The sequence below is a fragment of the Stegodyphus dumicola genome, chromosome 7 (genome assembly GCF_044657685.1).
Source record: "Stegodyphus dumicola isolate Sdum_Otavi_A_Nest chromosome 7, ASM4465768v1".
Lineage (NCBI taxonomy): Eukaryota > Metazoa > Arthropoda > Arachnida > Araneae > Eresidae > Stegodyphus > Stegodyphus dumicola.
Window position 1 is genome coordinate 31574092 of NC_140774.1, and position 20965 is coordinate 31595056.

Here is a 20965-nt window from a genome sequence, read left to right on the forward strand (position 1 = left end):
CAACAGTATGCAGTTAAATTGTACATAACCTTGTATATATAAGTAGGCTAGTTGAATATGGCAAATCCACTAAGATTATCTGCCTAAGAGGACGGATGCCTTCAAAGAGGAGGCATATAGCCCTCGTGTGCTTTGCCGTAATTAAATACACACACACCCCTGCCTTCAAAGAGGATTTTTTGAGGGAAACTGGCTCATATACTCGTTTCACACAAATAAAGCCCACCATGCAACCAGCCATTTCAGCTGGGATCGAATCCAAACTTGGTTGAACTACCAGTATTCAGCATTCTTAACTACTCAGCTTCTGATTGGGCTCTGGCATATATCGATATTATTAAATTATTTACTAAAGATAAATTTTTAACCCGCTAAAACAAATTATCAAAAATATTAATCTTCTGGTTCCTGTTGACCTCTATGAAAATACAAAGGTAATACAAACAAAAGCATTGTTTTTACTGTTTTGAAATGTTTTCGTCTTATTCTGAAAGCTGATTTAATTTACAGAAGCAACTGAAATTTTCCATATGAGGTGCTTAAGAATATAGGTAAATTCTCAATGATATTTTCGGTTAATTATAGTGTAGATTGGTCCTCTTTCCTGGGCGTTCTTTAGCTGCTGTCGGATCAACCGCGCACGTCAACCCTGCTATTACCCGATTAATGGAGTGTTTGCAGCCGAATGGTAAAATCGCTGAACACTGATAGTTCGGTCTCCGGTTTGAATCCCGCGGACGGGCTGGCTGCAGGGGGGGTTCGTGGATTTCTTCATGTGTAACATGTATACGAGGAGAGTTTCCCTTAGAAAGTTCTCCACGAAGGCATCCCTTCCCTTAAGCAGATAACCCTCGAGTTTATGCCGTAATAACATAAAAAAAACCAAAGCAATCGACAGTCTAGCATATGGTACTCTACGATTCAGATCATGAAAAATTTTACCTATTTTCAGTTCTAGATTAATGTTTAATTTTTATGTTTCCTTTTATGAGTTTCACCAGTTCTTAACTACCTCAAATAGCAGTCAGTATAGCAAAATTGTTGTATATAATAAGATATATAAATTTTCAAATAAGAATGTGAATCATTTCAATTTCTTTATGTTCGAAGATTTAAAAAAAAAAAAAATTAAAAACGATGTTGCTTCTCAGTTACACTGAATGTGATTAATAGGAGCACCAAATAAGTAACTAAAAAAAAAGGTCGGAAGAAATTTATCATTTGACTGTCGCCGGGAATCGAACTACGTACCTCTGGAATATCGACCCAGCGTTCAGAACCACTACACCACGAAGGCACGTTAGAAAAGTAGAAGAAATATATTATATCCTAAATGCTGTGATTAAAAGTGTTTTGAAACACTTCTTCCTCAAGAAGTATCATTTTTTGAGTTTTTTAATACTTACACATATTAGTGTTCATTATTTTATTACTTTATTTTGGTTTTTTAACCTAGTTATTTGTTGTTTTAAATTTGTGATTCATGTTAACTTGTGTTGGTGTGAAAGCTATCGCAATGTAACTAACCATGTGTTTGGGGCACATAACCTGTCTGGTTATTGCGACAGTAACTCTACTACCCCCTCCCATATTCTTTAGTATTTATCAGTATAAAGAGATTAGCTCCCTCATAAAAATAAACAAATCTCCAACAAGGTCCAAGTTAACCGACATTCATCTGATATCTGAGAAACGCTAATACGTGCACCAAGTCTCCATACATCTGAAGTTGCAGCAAGTTGCAGGAAAGAAGATGCCAGGTATTCACAATAGTTATCTATCGCTTATCGGAGTTTCCTTACATTTTTTAAAGAACTATGGTATTAAATAAGATTTTCTGCATTTAATCCGATTGTAAACGCATCATTAAGTATGAAAACGATTTTTTTCACTTGCAGCCCGTACTATTGCAAAGTGATGACTTTTTGGCCCACTCGAGTCCGCCTGATGATATGAAAAATAGAGCACATTTTTATAGAAAGTTCTCCATTAAGACATACCTTTAATGACAAGCAACCTTTGAGATGACTACCATAAGTATTGTTCCTTCTTACCTAAATTAGTTACTTGATTTTGTTTTATAAAGATGGATGAAATCCCCAAAACTAGATGATTAATAAAAATACTCCCCGTAACATCATATAGTTGAAATGCAGATATCATTTATTATTATTTTTGCTGGTAATGTATTGCATTCGGTTGACATTTTGTTGAAAGAGAAAGCAATATACATATTAAACAAGCATTTTAAAGTAGAAAATGGATAAAAGGAATTTAAAAGTGAAATGGCTCCTTGATCCCTATAGTGGTTAACAAAGATGGCTGCCACATGTTTGAGCTCGGGTTCGAATTCCGGAGGAGGTTTGATATTTGTTAGTGTCTTTGGAGCATGGACGCACTTAAAATACTCAGCGAGCCGAAAATGCTTTAGAGAGGTTTTATGGTAAGAAAAAGGAGGGGAGACCTTTGGTTCCATTCCCCCGGAATTCATTTTTAAAAGGAGGTGAAACCGAGAAAAGTCATATTGTCACTTATAATGTGCCTAAGGCTAATGTCAGTGGTAGACGCAACTCTGCAGTCTTCACCACAATAAAATTTCCGAACTTCTTCATATGTTACTGTCATATAAGTCACAGGAGTAGAATATGCTTCTTGGCTTCCTAGAGAATTTCGGAACTTTGGTTCATAACCTGAGAGTGTATTAAACTAGTTTCTGGATATCAGGCTTTTGGAACTTGATGCATCAGCTCTTCCAGTAATGAGGTGTCAGTATATGACAGTTATTTGTGATATTCTTCCGGTGTTATGACTATCATTTTTGAGCGAATTGCGAATTATCCTTCAAATTTCTGTCTATCAGAGGTCGGATATGCATACTGAAGAATGTGATCACACAATAATTTTCTTCGCAGAGGATTGTTAAAACGGATGTGAGCTTTCTAAAATTGTCTGTACATAAGCAACTGTATCTAAAATATGTTTATCGCGTATTTAGACATCATCCATATATTCTCTACACTAAGGAACAATATAAAAATAAACTGCTCACTTTGGAAAAAGAAGTGAAAATTTCTGTGATTAAAATCCCAATCACACCTCCTTTTTTCGTTCTAACAGACATCCGAACTTGAAAAATAACAAGTAATATATATATATATAATATATATAACAATATAATATATAAACTATACATATATATATATAAACTAAATCAATTTCTACTTAGGTCAGCAAACAAAATTTTAAATAAAAAAAATTAAATTAAATAAGTTTAAATTTAAACATTTTAAAACTTTTTAATATGTGAAAAAGCTGTATTAACATCGAGTGTCATTCACAACAAGTTTAAAAAAATGTATTTGAACTTGAGCGAAAAAGTATTTTATTAACGATTGAAAATTAATTAATTAATAATTAATTAAATAAAAAATATTTTAAAGTCAATTCCTACTTAGGTCAAAAAAGAAAAATTTAACAATACAAAAAAAAATTTTTAATAAAAAAAACAATATTAACATCAAGTGTCATCCACTACAAGTTCAAAAAAATGTATTTGAACATGAGTAGAAGAATAAAAAGCATTTTATTAACGCTTAAAAATTTGAACACTATATAGGGAGAGTGTGAGCTAATAGGAGGAATTTAAAAAGAGAATGTGTCTCAAATAAAAACAACTGTTCTTAAAAGTCGGTGGATATTTTATTCCGGTGCCTCTTATTATATGGAAATGAAAATTATTCTTGCAGTTACATCTATAAAGTAGATTATTCACTGCATTGCCGTGTTACAAATTTATAAATCTTCATGAAAGGATGCCAAATAATGCGCAAAAAGTCAAAAACGCGTTAATAAAATTTAAACCCATATATTTTCAATGTTATAACTATATTTTTATATCAGGAATAACAGACTATATATTAGAATAGAAGACATGTCGATATATACTATTTGACATAAGTGAAACAATGAAGCATGAATAATCTGTAGACATTGTGTACCTAGGCAGAAGTATTGGTTTTTAGAAATAGAGGTTATAAAAAAACCGTATAATTTAAAACTATACTCGTTTAAACCGTATATAGTTAACTAAAGAACTGCATATAATTAACTACGTTTGACTCCGATGAAATCATGGAAGTCTTTTATTTACAGATATTTTTACCAACAAAATAGCGAAATATGAGAATATTTACTGTGGAAAAGGCGAAAGCTTAAAACAGAAGCGGCTGTGTAAACCAGGAAACAGAAACAAGCAAAGGGAAACTAAATGTATAACTTACATCTATTTTGTTAAAATTTTCTTCGTAGTTTAGACCTTGATTACATCATATTGTTTACAGACAATGCTGATCATAGATCTAAAAATCACAGAGAAAGACAACTACTTTGTTATTACTATGAAATTACTCTTTACAATTATTCTGCAGTGAATAAGTCTACGAAAATGTTTTCCAAATGTTTGTTAGGAGCTATATTCGTTTAGTTTAAGGAATGTATTTTTCAAGTGTTCCCCAATCAAATTAAAAGTCTTCATCTGAAGTATTCTCAAGCGCAGACATTGTGGTTTCCTCTGTCCAGAAGCTATAGTTCAAGAACAGAAGCATTTCTCATATTCTTTCTTCTGTTCACCTGTCTTATTATGAAAGTTAGGATCGAATCCTAGCAGTTTTAATTTATGCCATTAATAAGTATTCTGTCAGCTGAAGCAGTCCCGTTTATTTCATATAATAATGAAAAAATAAACACAATTGTATGTCCTTATTTACTGCATCTTTGCACAGCAAATTAGGCGAGAAGATTACAGAACAGAGCAGGTTTAAGCATGCAGCAACGGGACTTCACCAAAAGGAGATAAAAAATAATCTTGTGGCATTATTATGATTTATTACGTACTCCGTCATTAAGCACTGCATGAAAAGGAAAAGATCTGTAACGGAGGACTTTCCTGAATGGTATTCATGCTACACATGGGTAAAACTACGAAAACGCCTATGCAACCTGCCTGTTCGCCAGGACTTGAACTACCAGGGTATAGCTGCTTTTATTGCTAGGCCGGTGGTGGGCCATCTTGTGACATTACCCTTCTCAGAGAGACTGCACTTCTGCAGGCCCCTTTAAAACCCATTGGTAAAGAGCTTGCTTCATAAAAGAGTACTAATACTTTTTGGTGCTTATTGTTTCCCTCGAGCTCATGAAACACAAAGTCAAAAAATCCCAATACATAGAAAATTATTTATAAATATTCCTAAGTGATTCTTAATTTAAAGAAAATTTTTGATTAACACACATTGAAATCCATAGCATATTTATTAAATATATCAAGGGTAAGAGATGAACCACATTTAAAGGTTTCGATATATATTTTCGTTTTATTATGCGATGTTTCTCTTTGGAAAAGGAACAATGTTACTCGCCGCTTAGCAAGGTATATCATAAAGCTATTTTCTTTCTCAGTTGGTTTGTTTTCATTTCGTAACTTACAAACGTTGTGTGCGTTATCTTTCAGGTATTATGGTGTCAATTATATGGTGTCAACGAATAACTTACAAGATAATGTTCTGTGTTGTTTCTATTCTCGCACAGGTATAGATCTAAGGCAGTGGTTTTCAACCGTGTTTTCTCTATGAAGGCTTTTCACCATTGCTAGATGATCATCCCAACCCTCCGTCCTTTCCGAATAAAGCATACGATATGTTGATAAATACCATGTAAGGTTTATCCTAAGTTTCTAATAGTTAAGTTAAAGTTCATTTCTTATCTCTCCTGATTTTAGGTTACAATTTCCTACCAGAATGTGTTTTTAGAATCGCGTTTAATGCAAATCAGTAAGACATTTAAGTCGAAGTTCAACTGACTTCGAGAGAGAGCCTTAGAGTTTCTGACTAGCGCGCGTTTGCCTTTTGGCCACGTCTCTCTAAGCTGTTACTACACTCGGCCGCATTACAGGCTCTTGATAGCTTCGCTAGCTAAATTCGATATTTAGGGGCAAACTATTTAGAATTGTGTTAGCTTCGGCTATATCTCTTTAGTTAAGTATTAGTTAAGTCGTTATTTCTTATTATTTTAAGTCTAAGTGGAGGCTTTGCTGTACGCTCTGAGAAAGGGGACAACTGCGCATTCTTATTTTGAGCAATAAAGGGTAATTAACCCTTCTCGAGCCTCCCATTCCTGCTACTCAAATTAAGCGATTATTCGCTTAGCTGTTCACTAGGTTCCTCCACATTTAGTTGTCAGATAAAAGGTTGGAACTCCACAACCAAAAATTGAATATAAGTAGTTTTTTATGTTCATAAACTAAAACTAAATACTTAACAGCTGCCCAAACGGAGTAGCGGTTAGTGACACTGACTACCGTACTGAAAGGCCCGGGTTCGAATCCCGGAGAAGACATGGATGGTTGTACATGCACAGTGTCTTTGCGACATTAAAGTGATCCAGATGCAAAGTCCTCTCGCGTCATTTGGTGGTAGGGGAAGAGTGATGGGAGATCCTCAAACCAATCCCCCGGGTGTTCTTCTTCAAAATTGTGGTGAAACTGGACGAAATCGAACTGGAACCGATATGATGCTCAAAGCAAAGACAAACAATGACAAACATAATCTTGTACTCTGTGTAACGATAAATTTCGTGGGCTTACTGTGATGATGTGGTCAGACAAGTGAAATAAGTCGCAACGACAACAACAACAAATGCTTAACAGGAAATTTAAAAGACTGACCACATCCTCCCCCTTCTCTGAAGCTATAAAATTCTTCCTTGGTTAAGAAACCCTGATCTAATGTGACTATAGTTCGTAAGAAGGCAACAGCCCTTACATAAACCATTTTGACTTCAAATGTTCATGGAAGATACAAAGCTCTCCTTAATTACGCTTTACTAATAACAGAGGTGGTGCACTGATACCTCATTAAGTATTCTTTTATAAAAAATATTTCTTAGACAATGGTCATAAACAATGAAGACAAAATTACACAACAGTTTAGATTGCAAAATGTTTTGTAACAACTAAGAAGTAAAGCTTGTAAATTACGCATGGTTTCTAAATTGACTAATGGGCTTTGGATGCACTAAAATATCTTTATTAAAAGGATTGGATTGGATTGGATTATTAATTTTATGGCAAAGCACACGAGGGCTATCTGCCTGAAGAGAGGGATGCCTTCGTGGAGGACTTTCTATGGGAACTGGATTTATTAAAAGGAAAGCAAAAGTTCGAAAATTGCTAAAATTGTATAAAACCCTAAAATTTCCAATTAAAGCATTATGCAACTTTATTAAGAATGAAAAAAATTCCGGGTTGCCTTCTTATTTAAAGCTAAAAAGTTTTTTCAGAATAATATATTTTTGAAAGAAACTAAACTACAGCAATTTAAGCATCAAGTACATGCTGTTCTTTATATGTATTTGAACAGCATAAACGTACTGAAAGAAGTGAAGGATGACTCAGTTTATTTGAAAAGAATAAAAAAGAGCAAGTTAGAAATTTTGAAGATAGATTTTAGAAGTTGCTTTCTCAAAAAGATATATTTTTAAATTAAAAATTTGAAAAGATGGCAAATAAGATTTAAATAGAAACGTCAAATATCTGAATGTGAGCCATAAAAAATCTACTAGTAATTTTAAAAATTATAGAAGTGGGAAATCCAGAATGTCCACATATCATGCATAAAACTTCGTCGTCCTGTACAATAAAAAAAAATGCAAGATTTTCTTTTAGCAGAAAAGAAACCGGTAACTTGCAAAATTTGGCAAGAATGTCCTTAGCTTCAGTTGATATCTGTTTTGCGTGCTTTAATCGATTAAATTATAATGTGAGATCAAGTAAGGTGTAAACAGGAAAAATTGTAATTCAGTTCAATCAAGCACAGTACTGAATAAGTTACGAATGAAAAGAATTCATATGCAGTGAGATATATCCCATAATAAATGGTTAATATTCTTAACTATTAAACGTAAATTAGTCTCAGTTGATAAGTATTTTTCCACTTTCCTATGCTATATATTTCTTGAATTTCATTTTAATAACGATTGTAAATATTAAATAAAGATAATAGTTACTAAGACTCAGTGAGTATACTTGAAGTTATTTTAAAGTAAGTTTATACTTGTATATTAAATGACTCACAGCTGCCGCTAATCTTTGAACTGGATGGTTTCATTGTATACGGGGAATTTCGAAATGTTTATGAAATATTTTTGGACATTTACGATTTTTGGAAGAATTTACAGATGAATCACGGACTCAAAAATTCAGAAATTTAAAAAAAAAATACGGTTTTAGAGTGTTTCAAAATTTAGAAATTTATCCTAATAAAGCTAGTGACGTGAATTTCCTTTCGTCTTAATTTTTACTTTCTTGTACGACGTAAAGGAAGCATTATAATCGCCTAAAATTTAGGTTGTCATATTTCAGCGAAAATATCCATTTTGACCGATCTCGAATCCATTTAAATGATGTTTTGGAGTAACATCTGTACGCAGGAATAGAATAAAGGACTCTTCTTTTCAAAATGGATTGTAAAATGATTCAGAAGATATTCTTTCGTGATATCTGAACGTACATACGTATGTATCTCGCATAACTAAAAAACGAGTAACCTCAGAACTTGGAAGAAATTTTATATGTGGGACTACCATAATATGTAATTGTGCAACTCCCTTTTCGGTTACAGTCGGCTGCACCAAAAGTGTATATATATATCTCCACTCTGTTACTCGGCTGGGTGAGCTCAGCATTTTTTATTCTTATATATTTATAAGTTGCGCATTTTTTGCTTTAAAAGTGATTGAATTATGTTGTTCTTATGTTCCAGTTAAGGTTTTTACGTCTTTATTTAATCTGCATGCGATAGCTGTAGAATTATCAAAAATTTAAAAACCATTTTATTGCTACTAATCCTACGAAGCCGCTATTTGTTTACATTTGAAATTTTTAGTAGAACAGTGAATTCAGTTTCTGCTCCAACTTTAGTGACTTTTTGCCGAGTGGGACCAAATGTAAACTTTCAGTTTTGTGCACCGAAAAATCCGTCTTCCTCCCCGCTGGCCGGATTACTCGCTTTTGCGTAGAAACTCCTTTTTTAATTGTAAAAGCATTTTTTTATTTGGTGTTTAGGTTAAAATCTATTGTATTTGGTGTGCTATGTTTTTCCGAATTTTTAATGAAAATGTTTTGAATTTTTATGTATTTTTGCTTTGCCACGAATTGAAATGATTGAATGAGAAATACATCTCCAATGAAATTCGGGGAATTAAGTTTAAAGGAAATGCAGCAAAAATATGCATTATTCAATAGGATGTACAAGGAAGTCATGTGGTGTCCACATGAGATTTTTTTTTTAATCTGTAAAAGACCGGTAGTCCTTTCAATGTAATGTACTATCACTTAGCTATCAAATTAAATAATAAAATTTACTTTCGTTGAGATCTAAAGAATCATTGTTCCATTAAACAATCAAATCACTTTCAATCAACATGAGAATGAATAAATGTTCCGCCAGAACCCACAATTCTTACTCTTTTTGAATTACTTTACTTTCATCATTAAATTATCAGTGAAGCCGAAAAGGAAAATTTTACGAATTTCATTGTGATGAAGTTAATTGAAAATATTCCTCTGCAGGTCGGAAACTCTAAAGAGCTCCTGTATTGTTCTGATAAAGTTCGCATTCATACAACTTCCGATTTCTCAATATTTCACGTCCTTGTGCTTTGTGTTATCATACAATTATTTTCGTTCAGGAAAAGAGACATTTATCACAACCGATGTATGTATGTGTGAAAGACGGGATTACGGATCACTTTGATAGAAATCTGGCAACATGCCTGGAAGTTAACTTCTAATACTACTTGACGTCCGTTGATTATTGTTAAATCCTTTCGTATTCCCACATTACGTTGAGAAAGACGTAGCTGCTGAAATCAAAAAATACCAACCTTGAAAGTTTGATTGATATCTACGTCGCGTCGTAACCTGATCCTCAATCTTCCTTTTTAATTTTATTTTACTGATAGTTCATGAGAGACAATCCCGTCGGGAATGATTGAATATCCGTAAAATGATGCTTGATTGGTTACTAAAGATAAATCACTTCATCAAGTTATCTAAAAGGTCTATTACGTAGGAAATGGGTAAGAACGCCTGTGATAGAGTAGACAGGTATGCAGTATCTCTGATTTAGGTCTTTTTTACATGCAAGTCTTCACAGTCTCAGTAAAAGTTGATATAGTAGAAGACCGTTCACTGACAGAAGGCCATCTAGTGTCCAAAACTTAAGAATACACCGTGTCCATAAATGTCCTTCCCCGGGTTTTATTTTTGCAATCGTTGGTCATACTTCCAATGGAAGAATTGTTTCAAATGATACAAATATTCATATTTTGGCATTTTTATATTTAACGATATCAATTTTGTAAAAATTATGAAATCTAACGTTTTATATCTTCCTTCGTTTCCCATATTTATATTTAGGAAAATTTGGCATTCGTTACAAGAAATAAATCACAAAAAGTGTGACTTCTGAACGACAAAATTGATCTAGATATATAGTATTAAAGTTGCAGATCTTATTTAGGAGCCGTACGCAGAGTGAAGAGGGAAGTGGTTGAGTATGTACGTAACAAAATATGCAAAAATCTGATGTAGAGACCACATGACTTCCTCGTACGGTCTATCTTCCTTTTTAGAGCAACGATAAATCGATATTTACAAGAAAGGTTGACATTAACTATTATTAGACTAACCACATATAGAAACTAATATTATATATGTAGTTAGATTTTGTTATTCCTCGAAAATTAATATTTCTTTAAATGTGACTTGAATTTTTTAATTTAATTTTGATTTAATTTTTTTTTAATTTGCCAAAAAATTAATATTTTTGTTATTTAAAACGCTTCTGTACCTGAGAGTATACTTGATTGCGACCAAGGACTGCGAAAATAAACCCGGGTAAGGAACTTTTAAGCCGGGTAAGTTGGTGGGAATACGTTTGGTACTGCCGATTGCAGTAAAAAAGAGGCGAACTCTTCGTGGAAAACTAGAAAGGATAACAGTATCAGAATAAAATTGAGTAATAAAAAAAATTATCTTGTAGTTTCATTTTCATGCCGTTATGAATTGTCATTAAAGGGAAGTCTTTTTTTATATTTATTTCTCTTATATTGTTTTCAGAGTGGCGCATTAAATAATTTTAACACCAGACTAAAAAATATATTTCTAAAACGTATAAATCACTTTTTAATCAACAGAGGGAGGGCAGCATCGCCATATCATCAAAGTTAAGATACAAAAATATTCCCTGTTGCCAACTTTGAAAAATCAACTTTAAATGGAAAGTAAGAGGTCTACAACTCAACCAGCAATCTAAAAACAACTCAACTCGTGACGTCATTGCCCACGAAGTAAATCTTAAACGCTTATTTCCTCGAAAAAATTCTAGAAAGGATTAAGCATGATTTAAATAATAAATGAAGACGTTATCTTTGTTGTTGCGAAGCTAAGTTTCTCTAGATTGGCAACAAATCCGCTACTCAGCTGTTTCAAATGTAAACAAGAGCAATGGCCGCCATCAAATTAGGCTTAGCGGCACTTAAACAATTTTAAAATTGTTGATAGTTCTAAAAATATTGCATACAAATTTACTAAAGGCATTATAACACCCTTCACCGGAAGATAAAAACAATATAATTCAATCATTTTTTAAAGCAAAAAATGTACAATTTACAAACGTATAAGAGTAAAGAAACTGAGATCACTGAGGCCGAGTAACAGAGTGGGTATATTTATAAATATATTTATACAATTCTGTGCAAATAAGATGTTTATGTAATTTGAAATAGATAGAGAAATTATTGGATAACAAATATTCGAGGTAAGTGGTAAATTTAGATATTTGTCTCCCAAGGATTTAAATCATGCTGCAGCATCATTAATTAAAAGGAATGTTAAGAATATAATTTTATATATATATAAGAAACTTAATAATTTTACTGTCATCATTGGAATAATACTAGGGTATATTTTAACATGTTTATAAAAGAAAATATCAACTTGGTTTCTTTGAATTAAGAATTGATAAATTGTTACAATAATAATAAGGTTCGGAACAAGTGAAGTTAAAAAGGATTTATCTATGTTTATATATAAAAATGTGTTATCTATGTTTATGTAGTAAATTGAGGTATGTCTATAGTAATTCAGATTTGAAAATTAGGATAGAATGTATAAAAGTATATGTAGTTTTTTTTTTTTTCTTTTTCACGTTGATCGCAAACAGTTGCTAGATTTTAGTTTCCAGATTGCTGATTGATTTGTAAATAATATCAACAACAATCTTACGACGGGGGTGTGATATCTGGCGACTGTTTGGCGATCAACAGAGCATGCTTGGCGCAGGTAGCTCTTCTTCGAGAAGGGTTAATGTATTTATTAAGAGTTGCATGTTAGCCTCGGAAGAGGAAGGTAGTAGATTGTACTACGCGGTAGGAGCGACGTACTGCTCTGAGTAACTATTATATTATTATTTGAATTATATATTTAATAAATGTTTGTTTCGTCTTGCTAAATGATGCCTTGTTAAACCACGAAGTCATCACAACACGCTCTCTTTCGAGAAAACCAGAGAGGTTAGAAGCTTAGAGCGTTGAAAACGGAAGAGGCGTAAAGTTAAGCCTAACTAACGAAAGAAGTGTTCATTTGCAAAAGAGAGTAAAAACGTGAGAATTATTTAATCGAGAGTTTGAAAGGCTTGATTCTAAAGGAAAATAGAAGAAAATGTTCAAAAACGCAAAGAAAGAGGATTTAGTAACAGTTCTATTGGAAATTGGCGAAGAAGCATCCCCAGATTTGAAGCTGGTAGAACTGAAACACAAACTCCAGAATAGCAAGGAATACATCGAAGATGCTGATTTCGTGAAAGAAATTCTGATTACTACAGTGGAGAATAGAAAAAGAAAAGAAGAAATGGAAAGAATGCAAATGGAAGAAGAAAGAATAAGAACAGAAAGAGAACACGAAATAGAACTAGCGAAGATTCGAGCAACTCAAAATGAAGGAAGTAGAAGTCCAACACCTTTAATACAAAACACAGAACGAGAAACCGAAATTTCCCTGGACAAGCTGATCAAAGGAGTAGAAACACTGACTATACTAGTACCGAAGAGAGCAGAAGAATGGAATATATTTTTCGATTCTATCGAAAGAGCATTTAAGCACAAGAAGGTTCCTGAAGAATACAAATCAGAAATATTATTGAAATTAATTGGAGAAAAAGCTTCAAATGTTCTTGTTTATATAAAGGAGGAAGATCTGCAAAATTACGAAAAAGTGAAAACTCTTGTTCTGAAGGAATATCAACCTACTCCTCAAACCTGTTTAGAAAACTTCAGAAAAACTAAACGTTATTCCGGCGAAACGCATATCCAGTTCGCTTCAAGACTAACAGCTACATGGGACTATTACTGCAAGTCAAGAGAAGTAAAGGATTTCGAAACACTCAAGGAGTTAATTATTTCCGATAAATTATTCCAAGCATTAGATGAAGAAACAGCTGCACACGTCGCAATACGCCAAGGAAATAAATGGCTGAAGCCTCAAGAATTAGCTACAGAATGTGATATTTATTTCACGGCCAAAGGGAAATCTTTCGACGAAGTTCGAAATGGAATTAAGCGATCACCGAGATTCCTGGATACAACATGTGCACACGACAAATATATTCCACCACCCATGAGAAAAGAATATCCAAAACACGAAAGATTTCACGCGAGAAGAAAAGAATGTTATATTTGTGGAAATTATCAACACATCGCGAGAGATTGCCCAGACAAAAGAAGAAAGAACGAAACTGCAGTAAATAAGAAGGGAAAGGATGATTCCAAAACTCAAAAAAATTCAAACAGAACATCAAAAGAAGAAGCCATCGTAGCTAAAGTAGACTCATCCCATCTACGATCTGAATTCGCAGAACGCATCGTTCAACCACTGCAAAAAGTAGATATTTTTATTAACTCTGAGAAAATCGAAGCTATCGTAGACTTTGGAACGCAGATAACGATCGTACATTCATCGCTCATTCCAAATTTAGAGGAGAGAGAAGGAGGTAAAATATTGCTAACACCTGCTTTCGGACAACCAATTGAAGCAAAAGTTTGCCGTGTACCTATTTACCATAAAGATCATGGAAGCAATATATTTAATTTTGTGGATACATTAATTGCAGTGACTGATAAGCTAAATGTGCCTTGCCTAATAACTCCAGAAATATACGAACTGTTGATTAATCCTGCGGCAGAAGAACCAAACGCAGAAAGAAATAATTACGGAAGCGAAAACTTACAAACTTTATTCGCCAATGCACAGTCAAACGACAGCGTCGATTCCCCCCCGCTAATGCTTATGGAGGAGAAAAACGAAGAGGAGGAAGGGAAGAAGGCGAGTGTTTATGTAAACACAGACTTATCGTCTGCTGAACGCCTACGCGAAGAGCAAGTTAACTGTCCCTCACTGAGAGAAGCATGGAAGCTAGCAATAGAAAAAAAAGGAAATTATTTATTTATTGATCATCTTTTACATCACCAAGAAAAAATATTAGGACAGAATGTTTTTCAGTTAGTGCTTCCACTTAGTAGAAGAGCACAAGTATTGGAATTAGCACATAGTTCCATTTTCGGTGCACATCTTGGGATAAGAAAAACAAAGGAGCGAATACGATATTCATTTTATTGGCCTGGATTAGCACAAGATGTTGAAACCTTTTGTAAAACGTGCAAAGATTGTCAGTTGAAAAGTTCAGAAAAGCGATCTGACAAGATTCCCATCACACCGGTCAGAAGGCCAGGATTACCTTTCGAAACAGTTAACATCGACATTATTGGACCTATTGAACCTTCCTCTGCTAGGAAACATAAATATGTGTTATGTCTGGTAGATCAACATTCCCGATGGCCAGCAGCCATTCCACTGAGAAGCTTGACAGCAAAAGCCACTTGCGACGCGCTTTTGGAGATTTTCATGAGAACAGGAATCCCTAATACAATAGCTAGTGACAACGGAAGTAACTTCGTTTCAAAATTAACTAAAGAATTCCAGAAAAGACTAGGTTCTCACCCTAGGTTCTCTACACCTGCTTACAGTGCTTCAAATGGATTAGTAGAAAGATGGAACAAGTCCTTCAAGCAAATGTTACATCATGTCATCAGGACTGATCCTTCGAATTGGGATAAGCACATCCCATACCTGCTCTTTGCATACAGAGAAGTACCAAACTGCACCACGGGTGTCTCACCATTTCAGCTGATGTATGGAAGACAACCAAGAGGTCCTTTAGCAGTACTGAAGTCTTCATGGTCAGGAGAAATACCTATACCACCTAATCTAAGTGAATCGGCAGTGGATTACTTACAACTTTTAAAAATAAGGTTAGAACAAGCAGCCGAACAAGCCAATTTAATTGCAAGTGATAAACAACAAAAATATGCTGAGTACTTTAATCGGAGATCAATACCAAAAAATTTCAAAATCGGAGAACAAGTTTATTTACTCATACCAGATTCAAATAACAAACTCTATGCACGATGGACTGGTCCAGGAGAAATCGTGAATCATTGCCCACCTCATTCCTATAAAGTAAAACTACCTGATGGAAAGATCAAACATGTTCATGCAAATAAAATTAGAAAATTCCAAGCTAGTGTCAATGCAGTTGGAGTGATATTTGAAAATGAAGAAGAATTTGGAGAAATTATAACTTTACCAGGAAAAGATCTCTCGACCCCCCTGGAAGATTTTAAAATAGATGCAAATCTGAATTTAGAAAATTTGAATCCGCAGCAGAGAAGAAAATTGATAGCTCTTATCAACAAACACCGAGCACTATTCACCGGAAAGCTGAAAATAGCTAAAGTTGAAGCTCATAAAATTAGATTAATACCCAATATGGAGAGGAAGAAACCTTACATTTATAGGATTCCTGAAGCATTGAAACCCAAGGTCGATGAAGAAGTAGAAGAATTATTGAAATCGGGACTAATAGAAGAAAGTAATGCAGAAATAGCTCATCCAGTAGTTTGTGTAAGCAAAAAAAATGGAGATATCAGATTGTGCTTAGATTATCGAGCTTTGAATGCAGTGACGAAGCCAGATGACTTTCCTATGCAAAATGCCATTGATTTAATGTACAGTATAGGAAGAGCCAACGTCATAACAACTTTAGATTTGCTGAAAGGATATTGGGCAATTCCCATGGAGGAACAAAGTAAAGAGTACACATCGTTCAAAACTCATCGAGGTCAATATCAGTTTAAAGTGCTACCCTTTGGATTAAGGAACGCAGCAGCAACTTTTCAGAGAGTAATGAATAACGCACTGAAAGAATTTCAACAATTTTCAAGAGCCTATATTGATGACATAGCTATATTTTCCACGGATTTCGACACTCATCTCCGACATCTGGATAAAGTTTTTACCAAACTAGAGTCACTTGGATTTACTATCAATTCGAAGAAATGTTCGTTTGCAAAACCTCAAATTAAATATTTAGGACACATCATTGGATCAGGAAAACATCAACCAGATCCCGAGATAATAGAGGCAATCAAGAAGCTGGAAACGCCGAAAACGAAAAGAGATCTTAAAAGTCTGTTAGGACTATGTAATTATTATCGCGATTATATCCCAGGGTATGCAGAGATCGCCTACCCACTCACAGAACTCACGAAAAATAAACAACCGGAAATACTCGAATGGAAAGAAATTCATGAGTCAACATTTCAACAACTGAAGGAACGATTAGCGATGTCAACGGAGCTGATCACCCCAACACTGCATGATCCGTTTGTCATTCATTCTGATGCATCCCAAATCGGAATAGGTGCATGTTTGTCACAGCAAAGGGGAGAGAAGCAATTTCCCATCTGCTACGCGAGCAAGAAATTATCGAAACCTCAACAGAGCTGGCCGACTATAGAGCGAGAAGCTTATGCTATAGTATGGGCATTGAAGAAGTTTGAACCTTGGATATTCGGTTCATCGGTGAAAATTGTGACTGATCATAATCCTCTAGCCTTTATAGTGAGAAATGCTCCGCAATCGTCCAAATTACAACGATGGGCCATAGCTTTGCAGAAATATAATCTCGAAATAGAACATTGCCCTGGAAAAGAACTGTCAAACGCGGATGCATTATCCAGACTTCCCACTTGTGAACTTTGAACATTAATTTACTGTTCATCTTCACGAACATTTTGTATAGTTAATAATTATATAGTTTTCTTTGCTTTTCATAATCATTTTACAATTCTGTGCAAATAAGATGTTTATGTAATTTGAAATAGATAGAGAAATTATTGGATAACAAATATTCGAGGTAAGTGGTAAATTTAGATATTTGTCTCCCAAGGATTTAAATCATGCTGCAGCATCATTAATTAAAAGGAATGTTAAGAATATAATTTTATATATATATAAGAAACTTAATAATTTTACTGTCATCATTGGAATAATACTAGGGTATATTTTAACATGTTTATAAAAGAAAATATCAACTTGGTTTCTTTGAATTAAGAATTGATAAATTGTTACAATAATAATAAGGTTCGGAACAAGTGAAGTTAAAAAGGATTTATCTATGTTTATATATAAAAATGTGTTATCTATGTTTATGTAGTAAATTGAGGTATGTCTATAGTAATTCAGATTTGAAAATTAGGATAGAATGTATAAAAGTATATGTAGTTTTTTTTTTTTTTCTTTTTCACGTTGATCGCAAACAGTTGCTAGATTTTAGTTTCCAGATTGCTGATTGATTTGTAAATAATATCAACAACAATCTTACGACGGGGGTGTGATATCTGGCGACTGTTTGGCGATCAACAGAGCATGCTTGGCGCAGGTAGCTCTTCTTCGAGAAGGGTTAATGTATTTATTAAGAATTGCATGTTAGCCTCGGAAGAGGAAGGTAGTAGATTGTACTACGCGGTAGGAGCGACGTACTGCTCTGAGTATCTATTATATTATTATTTGAATTATATATTTAATAAATGTTTGTTTCGTCTTGCTAAATGGTGCCTTGTTAAACCACGAAGTCATCACAACAACATTGTCCTTTGCGACTGACAAGTTCCAACCAAATACGTCTGCGTTCTTTGAGTACGTTTTTTTCTTTCCCATTTGCTGATAATATCTCTCTGTTGAAGCAGTTATTTCCTTTGATTCAAAATTTTGCAAGAAATTAGATACTAACTGCAGACCATCGACCTCCAGTCTCCTTTAGATAGTTTTATTTTCAGGTAGTATTACGGAAGTTTAACTTTTTTCTAACCATTGTGCAGAGTGATTCCTTTTATTACCGTGTTCCTTTTACTACCGTGATTCCTTTTATTACTTTTCATCGCAAGTTATACAACGCAACCAAGAAATGAACTGCTTATGTTGTACAAAAGAAACAGCGTATATAATTCCTAATGGTTGTTCACATTATCAGTGTTCAATTTACATGATATTTGTTTGTCGCGAATCTTTGATTATCGTAGCTACTTTAAGAAATAAAAAAATCTGATGTGTAAACCACATGATTCCTTGTACGGATTATTAAATTATACGCATTTTTTCTTGCATTTCATTTAAACTTATTAGATTGAATTAAACCTACTTCGCTGACAGCGCATAAACCACAATAGAATAAATGCATTCTTTAAAATTCACTTTGTTTACCATAGCGACACTCTGGCGCTAGGTTCACTTAACAGTATTATATTTCGTTCATATTATAACTCAGAATGCACAAAATTAATATAATTTAAAGAATTATCTAATCGTTGCCACATGTTCTATTCAAATACTATAATAAAGCTAGAACTATGTATAAAAGAAATTAAGCAAACAAAACAAAAAAGAAACAGTTTTTCACAGACGATTGAGTATTTCTCATTCAATTAATTCAGTTCTCACTTCGCGACAAGGCAAAAATACATAAAAACTCAAAATATCTGCATTAAAAATTACGAAGTAAATCTTAAACGCTTATTTCCTCGAAAAAATTCTAGAAAGGATTAAGCATGATTTAAATAATAAATGAAGACGTTATCTTTGTTGTTGCGAAGCTAAGTTTCTCTAGATTGGCAACAAATCCGCTACTCAGTTGTTTCAAATGTAAACAAGAGCAATGGCCGCCATCAAATTAGGCTTAGCGGCACTTAAACAATTTTAAAATTGTTGATAGTTCTAAAAATATTGCATACAAATTTACTAAAGGCATTATAACACCCTTCACCGGAAGATAAAAACAATATAATTCAATCATTTTTTAAAGCAAAAAATGTACAATTTACAAACGTATAAGAGTAAAGAAACTGAGATCACTGAGGCCGAGTAACAGAGTGGGTATATTTATAAATATATTTATATACGTTCGGCGCGGCCGATTGAAACCAAAATACGAGGTGCACATCTACATGTTATAGTAGTCTTATAAACAAAATTTCAACGTTCTGAGGCTACTCGTTTTTAAGTTATGCGAGATACGTACATACCTGCGTTCATACGCACGTACGTACACACGCCACGAAAAATTCTCTTCAGAATTCATATTAAAGCAGTTTTTTTAGTTTTTTTGGAGGTGTGTGTGTTTGTGTGTGATTATGGCAAAGCCTCGAGGGCTATCTGCCTAAGAGGAGGGATGCCTTCGTGAAGGACTTTCTAAGGGAAACTGGCTCGTATACACGTTACACATGGGGAAAACCACGAAAACACCCATGCAGTTAGCCCGTTCGCGGAATTCGAACCTCGGACCGAACTACCAGTGTTCAGCGACCAGCGACCGCTGGTGGGCCCTCGCAATTAACGAATAACATTATTATAGGTCAATACTTAACAGAATACAAAAGGAGGCTGAAGAATTTCCTTGCACGTTATTACATACGCTCATGCAGCCAGCCCGTTCGCGGGATTCGAACCTCGAACCGAACTACTAGTGTTCAGCGATTTTACCGCTCGGCCGCTGGTGGGCCTCTTTTTTTGGAGGATAAGAGTCTTTTATTCTGTCCTTACGTACAGATATCACGCAAAAACATTGTTAAATTGCATTCGAAAGCGGTCAAAGTGGATATTTTCGTTGAAATATGTTGCCTAAAGCTTTTCGCGATTACAATACTTCCTTTTTACTTCGTACAAGGAAGTAAAAATCTGATGTGTGCAGCACATGACTTCCTTGACAGAATATTAAATGATACGCATTTTCTCTTGCATGTCATTTAAACTTATTGGATTGAATTAAATCTACTTCGCAGACAGCGCATAAACCACAATAGAATAAATGCACTCTTTAAAATTTACTCTATTTGTTTACCATAGCGACACTCTGGCGCTAGGTTCACTTAACAGTATTATATTTCGTTCATATTATAACTCAGAATGCACAAAATTTATATCATTTAAAGAATTATGTAATCGTTGCCACATGTTCTATTCAAATACTATAATAAAGCTAGAACGATGTATAAAAGAAATTAAGCAAACAAAACAGAAAAGAAACACTTTTTCACAGACGATTGAGTATTTCTCATTCAATTAATTCAGTTCTCACTTCGCGAGAAGGCAAAAATACATAAAAACTCAAAATATCTATATTAAAAATTACGAAGTAAATCTGAAACACTTATTTCCTCGAAAAAAAATTCCAGAAAGAATTAAGCATGATTTAATTGGCAATAATAAATGAAGGCGTTATCTTGTTGTTGCGAAGCTAAGTTTCTCTAGATTGGCAACCAATCCACTAGTCTGCTGTTTCAAATGTAAACAATGAATGGCCGCCATAAAAAAAGGCTTAGCGGCACTTAAACAACTTTAAAATTGTTGATAATTCTAAAAATATTGCAGACAGATTTACTAAAGGCATAAAAGCCTTAACAGGAAGATAAGAACAACATAATTCAATCATTTTTAAAGCAAAAAATGTACAATTTACAA